Below are 16,471 nucleotides of genomic sequence, written 5' to 3'. Positions count from 1 at the left end.
ACAGTTGTTCTGCTCTTTGTTGCTTGCTCTTCTTCACGACTGTGGTCTTAAGGGGAAGAGTCTTCACTCGTACGAGAGAGTTCTTGTCTATCCTGACACCGCTGGCTTTGAATGTCTCAAGCTGTCGCTTGATGATCGGCCTCGTGAAGTTGGACGGCGGCTGTGGCGGGCTGCTCTGCTTGGCCGGCACTGCTAGGAGCTTAGCAAATCAGTTAACGAAGCCGTGGCGATATAGGTTACAGAGTCAAAAGAGGCCCAGTCCAAGTCGTGACTGCGCTGGATCCAGGAAGGCGTCCGTCATCCTAGTCGGCATCCCCGCCATGATTTTGACCTCCTCCTTCCTCCTCACATCTGCTTCTGTCAGTTCCTGAAATCCTACGTTTGCCACTCTCACCGGGTACGTAAGCTTAAGGATCACATATGTCTTAACGGTGCACACCCTAGTTCTTCCGCTGTTCCGCCAGGTAAAAAACCTGAGCCAGCGGCTTGGTTGAGCCGGCAAAACGACTCCCCATGGCCAAGAGTGCGCGGCGCTACTTGCCCACAACTCCCCTGCAGATCGGAATGTATTATTTTTTGGAAACGATATTTGCGTTGTCCGATGGGTCGCTTTAACGGCATTTGTCGACATGAGGCGTCGTTGTTTATGAACCATTTGTTTTGACAGTTTATAATCTATAACCTCCTGAATTGTTTTCGTGTCGTTACTTGTGGGCCCGATATACTTATCCCGCGTAATCGGGCCCTGCACGGCAAAAGAAGGAGAAATTTTGGCAATTTGAATGACTGCCGGAAAAACAGGTAACTATGTTGTCCTTGGCCTGATGGACCGCCAGCTTTAACTTGTCATCATTTTCGGGAAACCTGTTGCGAGCAAGTGCCAGCTCTCAACTGCATCTTTGGGACAATGCTCTGCCAAGAGTGGAGGCAAACCAACTTATTTTCTGTTTTGTCACTTTATCCATACGGCCGACATCACCAGCCATAATCTAAGCGCTTAGCGTATCGACAACCCTAAACATTTTCCGCCTTTGACCTCTCTTGATACATGTGAGGTGCAATCAAGTTTTTTTTGAAGGACGAATGTTCTTATCCGCGCGAACACCTTTTGTTGCATGGCTGTCGTTATCTGTAATAATTTGAGACGCTATAACTGGGTTTTTCTCTTGCATGCCCCTCCACGGCCCGCCTCCACAAAACTTCCTCAGCTTTCCCGATCGGGTCAAACATGGGAAAGTTTGCCTTACAAGGCGGATCGTACTTCCGCCTTTCCCTTCCTCCCCCCAATCGCCAACATGAACAAAGCTTACTTGCAAAACTTAAACCAATCCACATGTTCTGTCCTGTTGTCGTTTCTAGCACCGGTAGCGATACCTGCGTGGCGTTCTGGGTGTAGGTGTTGGGTTATTGTGTGTTCTATCAATCGCGGCTGTAGCCAGCACGGCCTCACCTTCCTTCACCTCCTTTCCCTGTGTAAGGAAGCAGGGATGTTAGCGTTCCTTCTGTAATGGATCTTGCTGGCGGGGTGACTATAAAGATGACGAGACGACAGAAGACAAGACACAACACGCAGCTAAATCAAACACGTCTTGACGCGATCAATCCTCGGGATCAACTGTCTTTATTCAAGTTAGGGCGTTCTGCGAACGCGCTCGTTAAAACGTTCACGTTCGGCGAACGTACGAAAGAAATAGAAACAAATAAACAAAAAAAAAGCATTTTACGTTCCATTGCAGCAACGGCTACCATGGCGTCACACATTCTTTGCGTCACACATTCTTACACCAACCCCCCATTTCAAATCGAACCGTTCTCGGCGAGAGACGTGTTTCTTAAATACAGAAAATATTCGATTACAATGTCCATGTTATTAACTAACAATTTCAAGCTTAAGATACTTTTCAGTTGATACAAGTCCATAGATTTTGTCAATAATGTAGTGTTGGCATCCTTCGCTGAGCACTATCCTTCTGCTCCCTATATGATTCCCGTGTTGTGTTGCTCTCCCTTCTTCTCTTTGTCGCACGACCACGGACGTCCTCCCCTAGTCCTCCTGCTGGTACAGCTCAGCTCACCGCCTTCCTGTTGAAGTTTCCCGATGACTCTCTCCGCTGTTTCAGATATCCCGGTGCGGGATATGACTGGATCGGCCCGCCCCGGTTGGGCATGGATAACGGGTGCCAGGGACACTTTGCCGCCATCACTCTCGTGCCCAGTGTGGCCATGCAGGGATAAGCCATGGTGAAAGAACGGAACACAAACACCCACACAACCTGACCGTCCTATAAAACCTATCAAGACACCCTTGACCAACCTAACCAATGACCCTGAACTATCGCTGTGCTTCAAATACTTCCCTGTCTTTACGCGTCAAAGCAACTCTCTGATAACATGTGCACTTCGTTTCACATTCCTGACCAAAACGTATAAAGCACTGTACGTTCAACCTTTCATCTGTGGAACACATTACATCCCGCCGCCTATTCTTCGGCTCATCACCAACGATTCCGCGACCTTCTCGCATCGTGCACGAGGTCCGCCTGCCATGGTTTGCTAGTCACTGGTGTTGCTCCGTGTCGGTCGTCATCCGTCTACGTCTATCTCCTGCGTCTCCCGAGATGGTAAATCCAGCAAATCCTGCCGACAACGCCAAATGTAAGGAAGCGGGGATGTTAGCGTTCCTTCTGTAATGGATCTTGCTGGCAGGGTGACTATAAAGATTACTAGACGACGGAAGACAAGACACAACACGGAGCTAAATCAAACACGTCTTGACGCGATCAACCTCGGGATCAACTGTCTTTATTCAAGTAAGGGCGTTCTGCGAACGCGCTCGTTAAAACGTTCACGTTCGGCGAACGTACGAAAGAAATGGAAACAAATAAACAACAAAAATACCATTCGACGTTCCATTGCGGCAACGGCTACCATTGCGTCACACATTCTTTGCGTCACACATTCTTACACCTGTATTTCCTAAACTTTGGTAAGCTTAGCTCTATTTTCCGCCAGAGCGTCCTTCATCTCGGCTACTACTACATCCGATAGTCTGTTAGTGATGTTTTTCTATTTTGCTCTTTCTTTTCTGTTGCATAAGTAGGGTTGTTGCCCCAATAATTCCTACTGGCAACTTGGAAAGGGCAAGCGACATTTGAACATCTTTTCTTAGACTAGTTGGCTTAGGCCCTCGGTTGGCACCTTCTTGTCTGTTTGCTTCCAGGTACATCTTCAGCCTTACTGTGCAAAGAATTCAAAACAGTTGTAAATTATGACAATAAAGACCCCCGCGGTGACTTGGAATGAACTCTACGTTATGTGACTTTGATTTTGCTAAAATGCTGGAGATTCAAAGCTCAATGCCGTGTTTACGAAACCAATGACTTTAAGGGATGAAAAAAAGCAAACAGACCTTCCCTCAAGAACTACAAAATTTCCTGTGATGAATAGAGTATGTCTTTATTTGCATGGTAAAGTTGTGATTCTTCTATGATATTGCAATCGACGGTCCTTACAAGAGATCTAGACACAGCGAATATTTCGTGCTGATGGGAACATATTACACATTAAGATCTGCTCTTACAATATCAAATTATCATCCAACATTAAATTTCCAATGACGGCTTGGTAGGTCCCTCCTCGATAATAAACTGTTAAGCGATAATTTGGCCCTGCAGTCTGCGAGAGCTTGCCATGATCTTGCAGAATGTGCCCACTACGTAATTAATAGAGGGACAACAATGTCCGTTATTAACTTAAAAAATGAGTCTGATTTTTATGACGTTGAAGCCTCACTTGATATATGCATCTTCGAGGTGGACTTGAAGGACCTCTGATTCTCCCCCGCACATTTTCTTGACGGTCGCCAGGTCTTTCTTCCTCACCCATCCTATCTCGATCCATTGAAGTGGGCATAAGTCATATACCCCACATACGGGGCACCCGGACGATGGTATTGCCTACATTTAAGTGCCACCACACTCTCCAGCTAAATCACCTTCTTCACATTCGTGTCATAGTGGTACGTTTCTAAAAATTATATAAAGTTTGGAGAGTGAGTTTTTAAAATATTGAATGAATTCTTGACAGCGTGAGGTGTTATCTAATTGTTGTACACAGAACTGAATATTTTCGCGAAATTTCGTTTGGTGGCTTGAAAGGTCGTCTTAGTGGCCTGCATAGCTTCGAGGGTCAAGGCCCATTTGTTTTTCAGTGGCGCGAAAAATACACGTCAATGTGGAGGCCTAGGATGATGATAGTTGTTGCGAGTGCTTCCTCTAGGGCCTTGAGGGTGATGTGGCTATAGTGTTGGTCTAATATAATGTTGTGTCTGTCGTTGGTGCAGTTTCAGAAAGCACTTTGTACACCATCTTTCCAAAAGCGTTTCATCGATGTACCTTGACTCAGAATATTCATAAGGTACGTTGGCTGGTCCCCCCTCTGTGTATTTCCTTTGCTGTAGATGGTCGTCGGTGGGACGGCCTGCCCTGCTGCTGAAACGCACACGAGTACGAGCTCTCTCCCGCACGACGTGACGGTGATCTCTTGCTTCCCTGGGGGACAATTGCCCTTTGACGATTTCGCAGATAGATCGACCCTCGTCTCAGCAGCGTTTTATATAACATGTTGTATATAACATGGGGTTTCTTTTCTTTTGCATTTGCCTCAATTCAGAAGAAGCCGGCGCACGCTCTTTGTTCACTTGATGAGGTGACCTTAGGGCAAGGTCGGGACGACGTCTCTTGAAACCCTTCAACCACCTCTTCCCGGACGGTTTTTCTCCCTTTGCCTTGGCTGTTTTCTATTCTATTTCATGAGCGAGTGCTTTGATAACCCTGACGGTCAATGGAAACGCCTTCTCTGCCAAATACTTGGCATTAAAGACGAGAGCCCAATTCCTCTGCTGAGAGTATCTTAGGTTTGCCCATCCTCTTAGTTGACAGGCCCGTCACCCTATCATGAAGTATAGATTGAGGAATCTCATACTCCTTTGCTGTATTATTGATTAAGTTTCCGTCTGTATTTTTCAAAGCCTTCAGGGCATTTTCCATATCTTCATTGTTGTATGTTTTCCTTCTGGACCCAATTGACAATGAGACAACTGTCGACTGTGAACAATTTAGATCTCTCTCCCCAATGATAACACCATCACATATCATAACAAAAATACGTTGAACTTCCTTTGTTTATTCGTTGGTTAACTTGATTGCTTAGGGACAACAAGACATGAATATTTCAACTTGTACCTACCAAAGTACGATGATAATAAGCGCTCATTTGTTTTAATCTTGTGGGGTTCGAATTTAATATGGGCATGCATTAAACGAGAATTCGAGTACAGTGAGTTTTGGGATTGTTTTCGTTACCGCATCACATGGTTATTTAATATTAGATATTAAAGTATAGCTTATACAAATGAATTTGTTCAACGTAAAGTCCAGTGATGCTTAGCTAGCACGACGTCATGCGGAAAAGCGCAATACTGCACGCAAGTTGAAGCGGTTTTGTTGCGAACAGCATTGTTAGTGTTACACTCGTCGTTCAAGAATAAAACATGAATAGGACACAAAAATACAAGAAAAAGAAGAATATAACATACACGTTCAAAGGCGAGCGGATTGAACTTAACGTCATCGACGTGTCTGGAAGCAAAGTGATTATATCCTTTCTTTAGAGGCTATTCTGCCACAGGCAAAGGCGGTGTTGTCACCTTCAACTTCTCCTGATCTCGGTCATGGACATGGCCTATTTTGATCTCTGTTGATCAGATATTCAAAAATTGCCAAATATTGGAAGTTATTGTGCACAGATTGACAGTCGTCCGTCCAGTTGGTGACGATAGGGCCAGGGATGTTACTGACTTCGCCTACACTGGACAACACCTTATCGGTGACCGATCGATGAATCCGGGTTAATGACGTACTTTGCCATGCCGCTCTTAGTAAGATTCTTTACCCTGTAAAACAAAGTCACGTTGTTGTAGTGTCACGTAGGCACACACTGCGTGGTGATGTTGTTTGCGTTCAGTTATATATGGGTTAGTGTTCTTTAAGAAATCTCTCAATGTTCCACAATGATAGCAGCAGTCTGGAACCGACACTGTCAGGCTTCCATGATGCTTGGTCTCCACAGGTGGTGCGCATGTACATGTGGTTTCATCCCTTACAACTATCTTGTCATAGTACCTGCAAATAATGGGGCAACATCCAGTGACTCTCATTAGAGTCATTACAATATCGTACCAGCGTTTGTTGTGACTCTGATTTCTGGTGTTTAGCTCCACCTCAAGAGCTTGTTCCTCTGTAACCTCCAAACCTAGATATATATTCTGCTCTGTTTGTGAGAGAGCATGGTGGTATGTTACCTCTTGAGATGGAAGCGGAAATGTGGGGAAGATTGGGTGATCTGTATGGTTGATGATGTCGCCATTCTGGTCTAGTCTCTGCTGGTACGAAAGGACTGAGCCATAAGGCACAGGGCCAAACTTACTGTTGAAAGCCTGACATGTGTGCTCCAAGAGTCCTACACAAAGAAGGGCTATCATGTCATAAAAGTAAACATCTTTTAGAGCCACATGTACATGTACAGTCACAATTACAAAGACGTGGCGTTAAATTCCTCAACTGTTAGATTGCAACATTATAAAATAATAAACAGTTTGTAAGTATAAATAATTTTTCATTATTAAAGTTGTGTTGTCTAACGTGGCTTTTTATTACAATACGTATTGAGCAGAAATTAGCAGCTGTATGGCCTGTCAAAAGTTATACTCGTAACAGTCCATTTTTTTCGCTCGTCGTGTACGCTTCGTACCACTTCCTTCTATGCTGTTATATTGTGCTGGTCTGGCTTCGTCGCCGTCTTTCTCTTCCCTCTTCCTCTTCAACCCTCCTTTTTCTTTCCACTTTTCTTCCTTCTCCATTTCCTTTGTATCCTTTTCTTTCCGCTTTTCTTCCTTCTCCATTTCCTTTGTATCCATTTCTTTGCCTCCTTTTCTTTCCGCTTTGTATCTGCCTTCTTCTTTCTCTTTTCTCCCTTTTCTCCTTTTCGTCTTCTTCCTTCTTCTTCAGTTCCTCAACGAGATCTTTGTGCGTCATGACTCTCGCCGACAGCTTTTTGTGCCGCGTTTGCTTGACTGTGCCGTTTTGTGTTGTTGTTGGTCGAAGGATTGCATGCAATTGGGTTGACGAGCTGATTTCCACAAGTCTCGCAAACTTTTGGTGTGTCTTGATTGCTTGTGAATGCAGAGGTGCTGCAGCTGGCACCTTCGGCGTCCTGAACGGCGTTTTGCGTTGACATTTTCTTCAAGATGTTATCAATGGCCTGGGGGTCAAATGGATGAATCCCCGTCTTTTTGAAGCCGGATTTGATATTTTGTGAACTAAAGGATTGATCTTTGAGGTTTAACTTAAACGTAAGCTTCAATTCAGAGCAATTCATACTTTAACGCTACTTGTCATGTTTTGTGGCGTTTTGTCGGTAGGAATCAAGTGACACCAATGTAGTAAAATGAATAAAAAAATATTGAGCGTTGTATGTTGTTTGCAATATGTTCTTCTTATGCGTTTGATTACATCTTAGTAGGGGCGGTATTTAACTTAACTTAGATTGTTCTTTTTCTTGTATGAGTTGTGCCATCTTTTTATCTGGGATGTTAGTGCCCCAAACTCATGAGCCCTCGCTTGTTGCTGCGAGTGACTGGGTTGCCATTTGTATGATCATCTTTCAAAATTCTAATCTGTTCATCTATTGGACAGAATCGGTGGGCCCTCTGTCGCATGGTCTCTCTTCCCTAGCTTTTGCTTCCTTGTCTGTTGTTATTGACAAAATCTTTCCAATATGGGCGGTGAAGTTCTTTCTACTCATGACCTCCTTACCACTTGCTTTGTCCTGTGTTGTGTCACTGAACATGTACTCAACTTTCCCAACCAAGTAAGCAAAGAAAGACAAAAGGTTTTCAGAATTTTCATCAAGATTCTGGGCGGCGCTGCCTAGATCTTTAAATCTTTCTGAAGTAGCCTCAGGATTGTTGTAGGGTCATATCCCTCTGGGATGGGCATGGAAGAAAATGGTACTTGTATGCCGTCAGAGCGGGCGCCTTGTGTGGGGGGAGCACTAGTCTCTGCGTCCTCAGGAAGGGGCAACGCGTACGATTGCGAAATGCATTTCGATATTTGAGGCAAAGCCACTCTTTCTAACAGACGTACCCGGGTGTTATAGAACTGCACAACATGTGGGTGGGGCTTGTGTACATGCTTAGAGTACCCTGGCAGCACACGATACATTTCGGGCGATGCTGCCCTGGTGTATGCCGTGTATTGCTGGCCGGGAGCAAACATGTGCAGGTCTACAATTTCAACGTTGGACAATGTGCTTCCTTGGCTTTTATGCACGGTCATTGCAAATCCAAACTGCAGTGGATACTGCAACCTGGTAGCGATCAATTTCTCATTTTTATAGAAGCCAAACATGTGTCTTTCAATGGTGTGCGTATCCCCTGTCAGGAAGGTAACCACTGGGTTTCCCCCAGAAAAACCTGTAACAACCCCTGTTAAACCGTTGACAAGGTTAGGTGAAATGGTGAAAAGATTTTGCAGAAGCATAACAGGCGCTCCCATCTTAACACAAAGCACACTTGGAGCTGAACAAAGCTTGTCTAGCTTTATTTTCTCTACCCCCATGTTCCCAAAGCTGGGAACCTCTTTTCCTGCCCTTCTATCATATTAACCCTCAAACCACCGTAGCTTTTTTACGACTAATCTTACCGTATGGGGTCAAAACTGACCCCACAATGTTTTCTACAAATATAGCTTTATTAGTGACTATTTTTGTGGCTTGTATATATGTATAGTTTAAGTAATCTATAAGGGACAGTTTGACATGAATAGGTGTGAATAATTTCTGTTCATTATGATAATTTATGCAAAAATAGGGAACATCGTCTTTTGCAACTAACGCTATTCAGACAAGTGGGCTCTTTTGAGGCCTGCGCCAACACTTGATGTCATATAGCATCTGAATGTCTTACTCTAGACCAAACTTGGTCACCTTTGCTGAAATTTTGTTGGCAACAATTTTAAATGATGAAATAACTAATCAAGGTTTTCATGTTGCTATGGCAACCGCCTTCTTCGAGCCATATTTGGAAAAAGTCGCTACTTTTGGATTTTACAATGTAATTCTAGGGCTGTCTTTTAAAACTGCACTTATTTTCTGACATCAATACCAACCAAATTAATTCACTATCACTTTTTTGATTCGATAGTCGTAATTTATGCATATTTGATTACGTCATCGGTCAAAATCAAAGATGGCGGACGATATAATTAGATTAGCTATAACCGGCTATTTCAACCTCAAATTTCATCATTACCATGTTTATTCAAACAGAAATAATCTTAATATAAACGCTTTGGTCCATTCTTATTGTGTTAAAAGGTTATATGATGAAAAAATGCATTTGAAATAATTCAAGATGGCGGAACCAAGATGGCGGATTTCGCTAGTGTAACTTGATATGAATTTTATGACTTCATTTTGACGTCGTTCCTGTTGCCATCTACAAATAACGTCTTTGGATATATTATGATTTATCATACATAATTTCTACTTAAGTTTTATCGTGTACCTTTGAATTATATGGAAATACCCAATTTGTTTTCGTCAATAAAGTCACATAAATGACGTCATAGTACGTCGCAACGTCATTAATATTTACGTTCATTTGAAAAAATTGTTTTTTTTCACGTTTCTACAAAATCATATTTTGTAACTATGATCATGATAAACCTTATCATACATGTTACTGGATGACAAGTATCAAAGAATAGGGAATATGAGTGCAGATTTTGCTGGGGTTAGTTTTGACCCCACTGGACCATGCGTAAACTTTCTAGAATAACTTAATCAACAATGAGCCAATCTCGGTAAAAACTTGTGAGAAGTTATAAGACATATATACAAACAAACTCAGAGAAGGAATTTTGTTTTCGACTCGAAATGTCAAAATGGCACATCTTGATATACGCCTGGGGTCAGTTTTGACCCCATACGGTGGTTTGAGGGTTAAGATGGTCCTGATTATACACTTGTATATCCTGTCTCAGTGAGTATAGTCTGATTTGTACTTTAGACAATGGCCTTGACAACGAATCAATCAAACCAATACAATTTTGTGTTCGACAGCCCATTCTTAGTTGTTCAAGCATTTCTAGAAATCTTGCGTCTTCTTGTCTGTGCACTCCGCTCAGAAAGATTGAAAGGTCGACACCTTTCTGCCAAGCTTCGCTGAGAAAGCAATAGTCTGGCGTGTGGTCATCCTTGAGATCTATCGGAGGCAGCTGGTAAAAATCTCCTGCTAGGATTAATCTTATGCCGCCAAAAGGGAAACAGTTGTTTTTTACCTTGCGCAGCAAATAGTCAACTTTGTTCAGAATACTACCACTCACCATGGAGACTTCATCACAAACCAGAACCTCCAGGTTTTGAAAGCGTCTGAAAGATTCGCCATCTCATTTTATTTGCTCAAATGTTTCACTCGCTTCTTTATTACCCAACCCTAAACTGAAAAAAAACTGTGAGTCATAGATCCATTTATAAGAAGCGCAGCTTTTCCAGTTGGCGCAACAACGGCCACTCCTTGCTTCCCAAATTTCTGTTGCATGTTGGCAACGATATGCCTGAGAACAACGGATATGCCGCTGCCCGCCCGGCCAGTAATAAAAATATTAAAATTATTGGACGTAACCAAGTCGACCTGTCCAAAGATCTACCGTACAGTCAGGGATGAGGGACTGACAATGGCGGCCGTTCGAAGAGGATTTAAAAGCACAGGCATTTATCCTGTGAACCTGGATGCGCTGGATAGCCGCTGGTTCCAGATGAACGATATGCCGGGGGCCACAAGTAAGAAAGCTACGGTAAACAAGGAGAATTCGAACGTCGCGCGAGAACTCCTACAGGAGGAATTGGACGTCCTTGCGCTTGCAGCGCGCGCGGAAAACCCCCCTGATGACGGAAAGGACGAGGGTGATGCGGGGCGTGAGCTCCTTGACATAGAGGAAGAGATGTTACAACTCGCCGAGGCTGAAGCTGCTGCTTCACCTGCACAGTTTGGCAACAAATCGCCGAATGAGGAGCCACAGCGCACGTGCCCCACCTGCGGAGCGACAAGTAGACCAAAGGAAAATGCATTGGTGACCTCTGGAATTATTCCGGAATATATGGCCGACATCCTCACCCCGATTCCACCATCCCGGGCGCGTACCAATCGAAGGATCAAGCCAAGAGCTATTGTGTTCGACGAAAGTTACCTACAAAGCTTGAAGGATGAAGCAGAAGACGGAACGGAAGGAGAAAAAGAGAAAGGCAGAGGAGGACAAAACTAGGAAAGAGATGGAGCGGGAGGAGAAGAGGAATGAGAAAAGAGCAATGAAGAAATCGTCTTCAGTGGTGACAGCTACTCGAAATGAGTCTGACGAGTCTACGTCTTCAGTACAAGCGGAGGCCTTTACATCGCGATCGGTAATAACTTCAATGTTGTCTTTTATACATTAATGATCTGATCATGAACTGACTAGTTTGTTTGCTTTATTTCTTACCGTTACAAAAAAAAGAAACGATGAATATACGTAACTTCTGTAATTTCCAACCGTTGTGAACGATGAATCTTAGTTCAAACAAGCATTTGTTTTCGCAGATCTATTCAGTGAGCAGACCCCAAAGAAAAAGCAAGCCCCCATCGTGGATGGAAGACTATGAATACGAGAAACGCATATGGTTGTGTAATAGGAAACATACAGAAGTTCTTTGTATTTTGTGCATTCCATTGAATTGTGCTGCTGGAAAACTATAATACATTTATCTTCTCGGACGATCAGTTCAGCGTCGGTGGACTCGTCCGTGGGCTGCGAGTCCAGCTTTACTATTGTAGTGTTTGCCACAAACAGCACAGATAAAAGAGGCATGGTGCGTGTCTCTCAGTTGCCTTCTGGCAAACTCGTTAAGTTCCAAGTCAAGTTCCTGTTTTTTCGCACCTTGCTGGAGTTTGTGCCGCCATGAAGAGTGGTCTTTAGCTAAGTGCTCCCAGTCCGCCGCAGAGTTTTAGGTCCCGCTAACCGACGTCGAGAAAGCGTAGTTTTGGGCTTCAAACCACTGGCTGTATATCAAAAGTAAAAACATCTTACTACGTTACCGTTGTAACGATACATTACCGTCTTTTTAAAGATACTTAAAAGATTCTGCAGCGACGCCAGCGTGCTCCGCGGAACCGAACGCAGAAGGCAGAGATGAAAAAGGCCGGGGAGGAGGAGCGAAAGGAGAAGGCAGAGAAGAAAAAGGCTGAGGCGGAGGAGCGAAAGAAGAAGACAGAGAAGAAAAAAAGAGAAGAAGCGACAAGACAAGGAAGCAAAGGAAATGGAGAAGGAAGAAAAGCGGAGAGAGAAAGAAGGAACGAAGAGGATGAAAGAGAAGACAAGAAAGAAAATGCAGAAAACCCCTCGAAGCGGAGAAGGATAAAAAACGAGTAGAGTGCTACGACTATGATTAGTTGTTGTAAGTGTGGTAAAACCGACGAAATTGTACGAGTAGGCATGTTATGGCAAGGAGGTTATTGTTAACCCTAGTTCCGACCACGGAAACCCACTGTACTGTATGAATTTTACCATTTGGGGCTTTCTGTGAGGTGTTTTATATGTCCTTTTTGTACATGTACATGTGTCAAAAATGACTTGCCAGTAATAACTAATAGAAACTTGTTTCCATGTAACATGTCTATGCTATTTACTATGTCTTTGGACCATTGAAGATTCTAAAGGGGTGTCAGGTCTTAGATAGGTTATCCTTCAAAATAAGACTTTGTATAACAGACCAGTGATAACAGACAGAGCTTTAAACTTACATCTCTGTGTATTAATCAAAAAGTTGTATACAGTAACATTTGAGCGTTGACCAGGTGTAGCTACCTAGTATTAATTTGTAACCTGCCTGGCTTAGTATGTATGTAAGTTGTCTTGGTCACTGCTGGGTAGTTCTTTAACAGGAGACAACAATACAAAAAAATCACATAATATAAACTGTCACCTGTAAGCCTACACGTAAATATACTATTTTAGAATCTGTCTGAAATTGCAACACAATATTCTTCGCCTTTCACATTTACCTCAGTTCACCAGAAAACAAGGCTCGTAGTAAAGCACTGTAATATTTTTGTCTGATACAGTTCACATGAAGTAGCACAATGCCACGTTGTTACAACTCTGTGTTGTTGTTAACTTAACTGTTCTTCTAAAGTCGAAGAGATATTTGAATACATTAAGAAGACAAGAATTTCTTAACAAACATCTTTACCTTGTTTTACTACTAGTACACATATCGCTGTTCATTATATTTCATTACCCATAAAGCTCTGTGGCACGTCAAATGAAAAAGTTACAGGATCTCAATCTTAACTACGACGTAGCCTTTCTTTTGGTAAACTTCGTCAAGGCGGACTCCCCGGTCTTCCACCCCTCCCCGGCCGTATGCCTGGTCGACCTCGGCGATGTCCTACTCTCTAATCCAGCCAACCTCCACCCAGGCTCCTCCACCGATGCTAGCATATGACATTAACCCTGCTTTCGGTGCCCCCGGACGATGGTACGTCTTGATTCGCAGTTTCACTGCCGATGAGGGCGCCTCCAACATTTTCTCGGCATTGAACCGATGATGAAAGGTTTGAAGAGTCAGCTTCTATGGATGAAACGAGAGGTGAATGTCAAACGTTAGGTTCGCAACAAGACTGGGGTTAAGTATTACTGTTCATCGCTAGGACAGGTCGCCAAGTTCTTGCTTCTGTGTCGTAAATCACGTATTTATTTCAGAAAATAAATAAATAAGTTCTTACCATTCTGATGATCTCTGATCTCAAAACGTTACCGTTGATTTAATCCACAGTGAAACAAACGTTTCCGTCACCCCTCCTGACCTTGGTCACTGAACGTGTAATGCGAAGTTGGCGGGCAAATAACTGGACTGTCCCACTTGAGAACTTTGCTTTACCTAATACAGAGCATTATAGTCTAATGTGAAAAAGATTAAGATTTTCATCATTTAATGCTCGTGGTTATGAATATATTAATACGTAACTTCGGCGAATTTTAAAAGAAATGCGTTTGTAAAACCGCCCGCCCCTGTAATGTAAAAATGCACACATCCATATGCGCGGTAAACCATATCTCGACGACGATACCAGTCCCCTACGTGGGTGTCATGATTTGAAACGGATACTGTCTTTCACTTCACTCTAAGAGCAAACATATTAAGATGCATCATATCATGTTATAAAATCTTTTAAGCTTTTATTTTTGGAACAAAGAAATGGATCCGAACTTTAGGCGTCACGATGGTAACAAGCTCACTGCCAAGCCACACACTTAGGGGTGGGTAACGGTACATAAAATTCAGGTCCGGTCCAGGTCCAGAGGGTCAGGTCCAGGTCCGGACCTGTACCTGTACCCGATTATGGTAGTGTCGCAGTACATCATATTTTGGGGAGCGAGACACGCGCAAAAGTCTCCAAACGTCAAGTCTGGAACGATATAATTTCTTAGGTTTGCACTTTGTCTCAAAATTATAACTATACTTTTTTCGCCGTCTGTTAACTTATCCTTTAAGTGTTTCTAGATGTGATTCACAGCTAACGTTATCGAAAACGACTCGTTAATCTGCTGTTTTGTATTTTCTTAGACCAGTTATGTAGCCGCCTGCTGGTAGCCTGGTACTATGAATTTTCTAATCGGTCCATAGGCCGGTCCACTGATTTTTTACGGACCGTTTCTTTTTTTGGACACTGAATCAAACGCGAATCGAACAGGTTTTCTTCGCGAGCATATCAATCCGCCGCTCATGTAGCACCGGATTGATACCTGTTGCTATGGACACCCGGGCCATCATGAAATCTTATCCGACATTTGACAGCAGATTGCAACACTACGGACGTCCTTTTCGTCGACATGGCGGTAAGTACCAGTCGGGTATATCATGGGCTCTCGGTATAATCCATTTTTGTGGGATTTTATGTCGATTTTAGTCTGGTTTTGTGATCAAACTCGGTGCACGGTCAAAACAACAAAATGGCCGCTCTGGACTTTCCTAAATTTTCGTCATAATTTAATTAGGGGGCAAATCCATTTCGCCCTCGATTTTGCATATAGCAACATGTGAGTAAAATGCGTTGAACCTTTCGCTATTGTAAAGTTCGAATACTTGAAGCCGCCACCCCCCGGGCGGAGAGTGGTACGACCCAGAAAAGAGAGAGTCTTTGTTCTATGTTGTGTTCCTGATTATAGACCTTCTTCCCGTCACATTCGTCTCCTATCGTCTTTGACTACCATGATTGGAACCTTACACTATCTCCTGTTGGTTTGAAGTCTGGGTAGGTTTGCAATTTCGTGTATACTGAGGTGACTTTTTCGGTTATTTTTTTGCTAAACCGATGCCACAGAGTTTGTAGTCCGATTACGTACGGTCAATGTTTTATTCAATTTGCGTTGCCGAAATGCGTCCAAGTGCTTCATTTCTTGTAAACCACGCCTTTCCCTGTTGACATAGCTTCAGATTAAATAATCTAGTCCAAGTTTAGGCCCAGACTCTAGATCTTAGTTATTCTAAGGTCAGATGCCGTTATGATAGTAACAGTAGCTATAACGTTGACGTTATATTTGAGTTGGGTCGATGAGCACGTTAAGTTGTGGGTATTTCAGCCGTTTATGTCTCACTCTGTTTGTGGCGTAATTTCCCGCCTACTTAGTCACGTGTTGTCTGGTTGCCGTGCAAGGTAGACAAAGTTGCATAACAACTTTGGCGCATCAGTGATTTGTTACAATTTCGTACTGCAGTGTATAAGGTTACAGTGAAGAAGAATGTCAGACAGGCATTCCTCCATATGTTGCTTGATACTAAAATCAGTGCACATGTAACAGTGTGGTAAAGCTTATAACAATCCAATTTACTACAGATTGTACTCGGACGAAAAAGTTGACAAGTGAGTCTGTTAGGATTATGCAATGTATTGCTATGTTTTTTTTAAATCTTTAAAGTTCATCTGTGTTTTGTTTTTTTCTTTGAAGTTGCCCTCCAGTCTAGCAAAGTCAGCAAACGTGGATTTCAAAGCAGCAGGTGGTCAGTACATCTACAATATTCTTCCTCAGGATATTGAAATGTACGGGAGTGCCTATCTGAATTCGCCGGATGGGGGACGTTATATTTGGGAGTTCTGGAAGATGGTAAGGAAGTTATACAATTGGTTATATTGATTAAGGGTTAATGACTCGCCCAGAGGTGTTTATGGTGTCATAATGCCGTCATGTGCTATGACCACCGAATAAATTAACCACCGAGTGAGCGGTCACATGCAAATTAGGCTCTTTCGAATTTCCCGCTCGAACCCTCCGCCATTTTCTCTCATACTACATCACTGTAAATTACAGTAGGGCTT

The 16,471-nt window shown here is 43.1% G+C and overlaps 1 pseudogene; it reads right to left on the bottom strand.

Annotated features, from left to right (window-relative positions):
* Positions 1 to 6,760: 6,760 nt before the first annotated feature.
* LOC136439562 (chromatin assembly factor 1 subunit A-like) overlaps positions 6,761 to 16,471 on the bottom strand; it is a 32,873-nt pseudogene continuing 23,162 nt past the window's right edge.

Source organism: Branchiostoma lanceolatum, chromosome 8 (genome assembly GCF_035083965.1).
Source record: "Branchiostoma lanceolatum isolate klBraLanc5 chromosome 8, klBraLanc5.hap2, whole genome shotgun sequence".
Classification (NCBI taxonomy): Eukaryota; Metazoa; Chordata; class Leptocardii; order Amphioxiformes; family Branchiostomatidae; genus Branchiostoma; species Branchiostoma lanceolatum.
This window is presented reverse-complemented; position numbering and strand designations above follow the sequence as displayed.